At 54.1% G+C, this 8,640-nt stretch overlaps 2 non-coding genes across 2 annotated transcripts; one reads left to right on the forward strand and one right to left on the reverse strand.

Moving 5' to 3' along the window:
* Positions 1–7,656: 7,656 nt before the first annotated feature.
* On the reverse strand, positions 7,657–7,728 carry Trnaa-cgc (transfer RNA alanine (anticodon CGC)). The gene has a single exon. It is a non-coding gene; the product is annotated as a tRNA-Ala (tRNA).
* Positions 7,729–7,846: 118 nt separating this feature from the next.
* Positions 7,847–7,915, forward strand: Trnaw-cca (transfer RNA tryptophan (anticodon CCA)). The gene has a single exon. It is a non-coding gene; the product is annotated as a tRNA-Trp (tRNA).
* The last annotated feature ends 725 nt before the right edge of the window (positions 7,916–8,640 follow it).

Consider the following 8,640-nt stretch of genomic DNA (forward strand, 5'->3'; position numbering starts at 1 on the left):
TCTCCCTAACGATTTGTCTCGCCCGCGCCCGTGCTATCCGGAAAGTTGTCAGATGCGCTGCAGTGGGGCACCGACGGAATCTTCTCAAAGCCGCCCGTCTATCTCTGATGGCGGTACGACAGTCGTCATTCCACCAAGGGACAGGCTGCCTCAAAGGTGTTCCCTGTGACTTTGGTATGGATACATCAGCGGCATGGTGCATCACCGCCGTAATGTGATCCACCCAATCCTGGACGCCTTCACACCGTTCAAAAACAGCCAACTGCCGGTAGAGCGTCCAGTTTCCTTTCCGGAACAACCATTTCGGCGGCTGTGCGACACGACCCATTTCAACTGGCAGATGAAGCCAGATAGGAAAATGGTCGCTGCCATGAAGGTCGTCGTCTACGACCCACTGAACAATGTCCGCAAGCACAGGCGAACAAATAGAGAGGTCTATGGCAGAAGACGAACCTGAAGCGGTGCTAAAATGCGTGGCCTGACCTGTGTTCAGCAGTATGACGTCGGAAGTCCTGAGCAACTGCTCAATCATCTGGCCTCTGGGGCAGGTTTTGTTGGAGAACCCCATAATGCATGATGAGCATTAAAGTCTCCTAAAATGAGAAAGGGTCGGGGTAGCTGAGCAATGAGCCGTGCGAGGGCTTCACTGTCAATGTGCTCAGCAGGTGGTAGATACAGGGAGCACACTGTGACATCAACCTGGGCCAGGATCCGAGCTGCAACCGCTTGTAGCGTTGTGGTTAAGGTCACAGGTGAGGAGTGGAACGTGTCCTTAATGAACACGGCCACCCCACCCTGAGCCCTATTACCAGTCAGGTCGTCTTTCCTGTACACGCGATATCCTGGAAGTACAGGCGTATCGGTCTCTTTAAAATGCGTCTCTTGCAAAGAGATGCAAAAGGGGTTTGCCTGTACTAACAGCCGCAATTCTGCAAAGTGAGGTCTGACTCCATTCAGATTCCACTGAAGTATGGGAGCCATATCAGCGTTTCGGTTTAGATTTCCCCCTGTCTTTGCGCCGCGCTGGTGAGGCACTTGTAGAGCGAGTGGCAGCAGAGGGGCTGCCAGGTTCTGGGGAAGAGGTATCAAAATCCATGACGATTTCCTCCTCATCAGTCAGGGATGCCATGACGACATCCGATGGCGCCTGCGGCAGGTTTGACGTCAAACGCCGTGCCCCTTTCCCTGGTCCCGTTTTCCTTGTGGAAGTCGGGGATGGGGGAAGTGGAGAGGCACTCTGTTTCTGGAGGGCCTTCGAAGGCTTCACTGGAGTTTTCTCAGCAATAGCAGTTGGTGCAGGTGGAGCAGCCTGAAGAGCTATATCGTTAGTGGGAGTGCTCTGGCAGGTACAAACGCAGGTACAGGTATTGGTGGAAGATACTGCGACGCTGGACATGGTCTGCGTCGAAGCGTCCACTTTCGACGCACGGTTCTGCACCAAGGAGGCATAGGATGTGGCAAAGACAGGGGGTTTTGTAGCCCGATACTCTTTTTTGGCTTCCACATAAGGTAGCCTCTTTGTCACCTTGATCTCCTGAATTTTGCGTTCTTCCGCAAAGACGGGGCAGTCTCTGCTCCAGACGGGATGGCTCCCAGAGCAGTTGATACACAGCGCTGGAGATGTGCAGTTGGTCCCAGCTTCATGGGCTGCCTTGCCACATATACCGCAGGTCGGTTCACCCCCACAACTCAATGTCGTATGGCCAAATCGCTGACATTTGAAACAGCGCATAGGGTTAGGTATATAAGGCCGAACCCTAAGTCGGAGAAAACCAGCCAGAACGTATTCAGGTAAGACAGGCGAATTGAAAGTCACAATGAAGGTGGCAGATTTCTCAAGAACTCCATTATTCCTACGTGTCCTTTGTTCCACGTCTACAATCCCCTGCGTTGCCCATTCTTGCTTCAGCTCGTCGACACCGATATCCATTAAATCACGGCAGGTGACAACGCCTTTACTGGAGTTGAGGGAATTGTGCAACTCGACAGTAATATCATACTCGCCTAACTTGGTTGACTTTCGAAGCAGCTCCACTTGCTTTGCCCTAGTAGTCTCAACTAACAGGGTACCATTCCTCAGGCGTTTGATAGATTTCAGTGTACCTGCGAGTCCTTCTAAACCTTTATGTATGTAGAAAGGAGACACTTTTTCAAATGAGCCCTCCTTCCTCTTAATCACGATGAAAACATTGTCATTAACGACTCCAAGAGCCCTGTTACTCTTGTCCATCTGCATATCGGGAGGACTAGCCTCCCTCATGCGCTTGACTGATTGCGAAGTTGGTGAAGGAAAATACGTGGTTGCCATGTGCGTCCCACGAGCAGCTAGGGAACGAAACGTCAGCCCAGACAGAGCCCCGCATGCCTGGGTAAGCCTTATACAACTGAGGTGCGGCAGGTTCCTCAGAGGTCGCCCGCTAGCGACTGTTCCACCTCAACAGCCATGCATCTTATCGGCGCGCAGCACACCTTAAGATTGAAGGGTTTTTTTATAGAGGTATGCACCATCCTCGCGATCCAGGCAATCAAGCCAAGATCCCCGGTCCCTGCGACACACAACGTTCCACCGTTGCGCCACACGGTGGTCGCTGAAGCATGCCCAGAGCTTACGGTGTCAGAGGACTGGCGGCGCACACCAGTCCACAGCTCGGGGACCCCGGGTTCGCCAAGCCCGTACCCAGCAAATAAATGCTGAGTCCCCTGAGGGGGATATCGCTCTTCGGAATAATTTAGAAAGATGGAGGTCAAACCCGAGAGGGGACCATCACATAAGGCCGAAACATTTGAGACTCCTTTTAGTCGCCTCTTACGACAGGCAGGAATACCGCGGGCCTATTCTTACCCCCGAACCCGCAGGGGGACCATGAAGCGTAGAAAGGATGTGATGACGCCATGTCGTATCGTACGCCTTCCGCATGTCGAAAAAGACAGCGACCAGATGCTGACGGCGGGCAAAGGCAGTACGGATGGCCGACTCCAGGCTCACCAGATTGTCGGTGGCGGAGCGGCCTTTACGGAACCCACCCTGAGACGGAGCAAGAAGGCCCCGAGACTCCAGTACCCAATTCAAGCGCCGGCTCACCATCCGTTCAAGCAACTTGCAAAGAACGTTGGTGAGGCTAATGGGACGGTAGCTGTCCACCTCCAGAGGGTTCTTTCCAGGTTTCAAGACGGGGATGACAACGCCGTCCCGCCATTGCGACGGAAACTCCCCCTCGACCCAAAGACGGTTGTAAAGATCGAGAAGGCGCCGCTGGCAGACCACTGAAAGGTGTTTCAGCATCTGACAGTGGATGCCATCCGGCCCAGGAGCGGTATCAGGGCAAGCAGCTAGGGCACTGCGAAATTCCCACTCACTAAATGGAGCATTGTAAGATTCTAGGTGGTTGGTGTGAAACGAAAGGCTCCGACGTTCCATCCGCTCTTTAATGGAGCGGAAGGCCTGGGGGTAATTCGCAGAGGCGGAACTCATTGCAAAATGCTCTGCTAAGCGATTTGCAATGACGTCGCAGTCAGTACAAACTGCTCCATTCAGTGAGAGCGCAGGGACGCTGGCAGGGGTCCGATGGCCGTAGACGCGTCGAATCTTGGCCCAGACCTGCGATGGAGTGACATGGAGGCCAATGGTGGATACATACCGCTCCCAGCACTCCTTCTTGCCTTGGCGGATAAGGAGGCGTGCCCGTGCACGCAGCCGTTTGAAGGCGATAAGGTGGTCGATGGAGGGATGTCGCTTGTGACGCTGGAGCGCCCGCCGGCGATCTTTAATCGCTTCAGCGATCGCAGGCGACCACCAAGGCACAGCCTTCCACCGAGGGGACCCAGAAGAACGGGGAATGGCAGATTCGGCGGCAGTAACGATGCCGGTGGTGACCGATTGAACCACCGCATCAATGTCATCAGTAGGGAGAGGCTCAAAAGCGGCAGTGGAGGAGAACAAGTCCCAGTCAGCCTTATTCATAGCCCATCTGCTAGGGCGCCCAGAAGAGTGGCGCTGTGGTAGTGACAAAAAGATCGGAAAGTGGTCACTACCACACAGGTCGTCATGCACACTCCATTGGACAGACGGTAAGAGGCTATGGCTACAGAGTGAAAGGTCAATGGCGGAGTAGGTGCCATGCGCCACACTGAAGTGTGTGAAGGCACCATCATTTAACAGCGAGAGATCGAGCTGTGACAATAAACGCTCAACGATGGCGCCTCGACCTGTTGCCACTGACCCACCCCACAGAGGGTTATGGGCGTTGAAGTCGCCCAATAGCAAGAAAGGTGGCGGCAATTGGGCGACTAGTGCAGCCAGGACATGCTGCGAGACATCACCATCCGGTGGAATGTAAAGGCTGCAGACGGTAACAGCCTGTGGCGTCCACACGCGTACCGCGACAGCCTCTAAAGGCGTCTGGAGAGGGACAGACTCGCTGTGCAGAGTGTGAAGGACATATATGCAGACGCCACCAGACACCCTTTCATAAGCTGCTCGGTTCTTATAGTAACCCCGATAGCCACGGAGGGCGGGGGTTCGCATTGCTGGAAACCAAGTTTCCTGGAGAGCAATGCAGAAGAAAGGGTGAAGGCTGATAAGTTGGCGGAGCTCAGCTAGATGGTGGAAGAAACCGCTGCAGTTCCACTGGAGGATGGTGTGGTCCATGGCTGGGAAAGGCGTGACGGGACTGGGAAGGCAGATTACGCCGCCGGATCACCTGCTGCCTCCGACTGAGCACCCGCGCTGGTGCCATGCATGGCGTCTGAGGGACCGCCGAGATCGAGGTCCTCAGCGGACGCCAGAATCTCCACCTCATCTTCGGACGCAGAGGGAGAAGGTCGCGGTGGGACAGGTGCCACCGCAATTTCAGGATTCTTGGGAGCCTTTTTCTTTGACTGCTTTGCTCGCTGTGCCTTTGGGGGATCTGGCTGGGAGGGCGTCACTGGGTCAGTCTCAGGGACTGAAGACGACCGCGACGCCCTACAACCAGCGACCGGTGGTTTTTTGGCAGACTGGCGAGTGTCCGCTTTGGCACTGGGCAAAGCCTGGGATGGGAGGGCCCCAAGGGACCCCTTCCGGGCGAGAGGAGCCGAAGAAGGCCCACGCTTCTCCGGCTGTGAAGGGGGAACAGATGTCCCCGGTGGTTGGGGTGGTGTTGCTCCTGAAGTAGATGGAGCAGGAGCAACAGGGAGTGAAGTGCCCCCCACAACCGAGGGGGCCGGTGATGGCTGACAGAGCTGAGTTCGAACTGTTGGGGACGACACTGAAGAAGTTCGAACAGGTGTTGCAGCAGCAGCATAGGTGGACGGCATGGGCACAGGATGTAGCCTTTCAAACTTCCGCCGTGCCTCGGTGTAGGTCAGGCGGTCCAGGGTCTTATATTCCATTATCTTCCTTTCCTTCTGGAAGATCCGACAGTCCGGCGAGCAGGGGGAATGGTGTTCTCCACAGTTAACACAGATAGGAGGCGGGGCACATGGAGTATCGGGATGAGATGGGCGTCCGCAATCTCGACATGTGAGGCTGGAAGTGCAGCGGGAAGACATATGGCCGAACTTCCAGCACTTGAAGCACCGCATCGGGGGAGGGATATAGGGCTTGACGTCACATCGGTAGACCATCACCTTGACCTTTTCCGGTAACGTATCACCCTCGAAGGCCAAGATGAAGGCACCGGTAGCAACCTGGTTGTCCCTCGGACCCCGATGAACGCGCCGGACGAAATGAACGCCTCGTCGTTCGAGGTTGGCGCGCAGCTCGTCATCAGACTGCAAAAGGAGGTCCCTATGGAAAATAACACCCTGGACCATATTTAAACTCTTATGCGGTGTGATCGTAACAGCAACATCCCCCAACTTGTCACAAGCAAGTAACCGCCGTGACTGGGCAGAGGATGCCGTTTGTATCAGGACCGATCCAGAGCGCATTTTTGACAAACCCTCCACCTCCCCAAACTTGTCCTCTAAATGCTCGACAAAGAACTGAGGCTTTGTGGAGAGAAAAGACTCCCCATCAGCCCTCGTACAAACTAAGAATCGGGGCGAATATTTGCTACTGCCATCCTGAGATTTACGTTCCTCCCACGGCGTGGCCAGAGAGGGGAACGTTTTCGGATTGTACTTTTCAGCATTAAATTGAGCCCGAGAACGCTTAGAGACTGCTGGCGGCTGGCCGCCAGCGAGAGAAGAAGTGCCACGCTTCATTGCGTGTCATCCACCCTGATGCCACCTACTCCGACCAAGGGCCCTCCCCACGGGCGCCACCCAGCCACAGCAAAGGCCACCTGGCAGGATGGCCATTGCCGGGAGTCCCGATGCCCCAAGGAGATGGGCATCTACCCCTTGGCATACGTGGGGAGTGAACGGCGCAGGCATCAGTAGAGCGATCCCTGTGTAGTCAGGGGGCTACAACCAAGAGGGTACATGGCGGCCCCACCACAACGGACTGGCTACCGTGCTGGATGTTAGGTGACAAGTGGTCCATGGTCGCCGTCAGTGCAGAAAATGGCCCTGCACAGTGTTTGGCAGAGAGTGTACGCAGGAGCGTATCCATGCCCAAGCGATGGAAAGCGGGCAGGACTGCAACGCAACGACGAAGAAGATGGCGAAAGTTCGGAACACAACATGGACACAAGGCACCAACTAAGGCGCCCTTCCCCAATTGGCTCGCTCTTCGGAAGAATTTTGAAATATGGAGGTCAAACCCAACAGGGGACCAAAACATAAGGCCGAAACGTGTGAGACTCCTTTTAGTCGCCTCTTACGACAGGCAGGAATACCGCGGGAATATTCTAACCCCCGAACCCGCAGGGGGGGGGGGGGGGGGCTTGGTGGACATAAACGATTCCCCATCAACTCGCGTACACACAAGGAACCGGGGTGAATAGTCTCCACTGCCTTCTTTTGCCAGACGTTCCTCCCATGGAGTGGCCAGGGAGGGAAATGATCGTGGTTCGTATTTCCTGCCGTTGAGGTTAGACCTCGATCGCTTAGAGACTGCTGGTGGAGGCCCACCAGCGAGAGATGATGTACCACGCTTCATTGCGGGTCATCCGCCCTGATGCCACCTACTCCGACCAAGGGCCCTCCCCACGGGCGCCACCCAGCCGCAGCAATAGCCACCTGGCAGGACGGCCATTGCCGGGAGTCCTGATGCCCCAAGGAGATGGGCATCTACTCCTAGGCATACGTGAGGAGTTAACGGCGCTGGCATCAGTAGAGCGATCCCTGTGTTGTCAGGGGGCTACAACCAAGAGGGTACATGGCGGCCCCACCACAACGGACTGGCTACCGTGCTGGATCTTAGGTGCAAAACTGTCCAAGGTCGTCGTCGCAGATAAAAGAAACACTGCAGAGTGCAGCGTGGTAAGCGCCCAAAGGAACGAAAACGAGCGGGACAACATTGCAACGACGAGAAAGCCGGCTAAAGGTCTAATTGCACGACGGATACAGTGCACCATTTAAGGCGCCCTTCCCCAATTGGCTCGCTCTTCGGAATAATTTGGAAAGATGGAGGTCAAACCCGAGAGGGGACCATCACATAAGGCCGAAAAATTTGAGACTCCTTTTAGTCGCCTCTTACGACAGGCAGGAATACCGCGGGCCTATTCTTACCCCCGAACCCGCAGGGGGGGGCAAAAGTTTTCATGTACTGCTGCACGGAGAAACAAAAATTGGAGGAGCTGGGATTTGAACCCAGGACTTTCTGCATGCGAAGCAGACACTCTACCACTGAGTTACACCCCCGCCAGAGCAACTACATCTGGGACGAGTCTCTCGTGGATCCTACTGTCATTATTTCTTAGGTTTGAACGGTACAGTAAGTGTTCGAGGAACCTATTCATGACAAGACCTAAGCAGCGTCGACTCCGTGGCGCAACGGTAGCGCGTTTGACTCCAGATCAGGTTGCGTGTTCAAATCACGTCGGGGTCACAATGAAATTTTCGTTTACGAAAGCCATAGGCGAGTATGTCAGTTTAATCAGATACCAAACGATTACAGAGAACGGACGAACAGAACTTGCTTGAAAAAAGCTACGAGTGCAATTTTCGCGTTCTGACATTAAGGAGAAGGCGCCGACTCGCACTTTCTCCAGGCGCGAAGTGTCTAGTATTTTTGATATTTATATCGTTTAACGCTAATATATAACTGAGAGATAATGATTACGCAATATTTTGCTCGATTAGACGTCTTTAGCCAGGCAGAGTATAATATTTTTCTTCAATAAAATTCTTCAGGGTATCAGACCGCATCGTCATAATTTAAAATGCGCCAACGTTTCGGCCAGCGTTGCAGCTAGCCTTCAGCAGGGCCTTACGTTGAGTTCAACGTAAGGCCCTGATGAAGGCTAGCTGCAACGCTGGCCGAAACGTTGGCGCATTTTAAATTATGACGATGCGGTCTGATACCCTGAAGAATTTTATTGAAGATGACAACGGCCGCGGAAGCCTTCGCTTACATATAATATTTTTCCTTAAGTTATGGGAATAGAAAGATCGTGAAAGGGGGTATAGCTCAGTCGAAGTCGCGCCTGAGACACCGTGCTGATCGGACGTATGAAGTGCTCCGCTCCGACACGTGTTTAAAAGTCGTGATTACTACTTAACTTTCTCTTTGACTGTGAAGTGTTCTGATTTTGTGTATATTGATCTCGAGTT

The sequence above is a fragment of the Schistocerca nitens genome, chromosome 4, assembly GCF_023898315.1.
Source record: "Schistocerca nitens isolate TAMUIC-IGC-003100 chromosome 4, iqSchNite1.1, whole genome shotgun sequence".
Classification (NCBI taxonomy): domain Eukaryota; kingdom Metazoa; phylum Arthropoda; class Insecta; order Orthoptera; family Acrididae; genus Schistocerca; species Schistocerca nitens.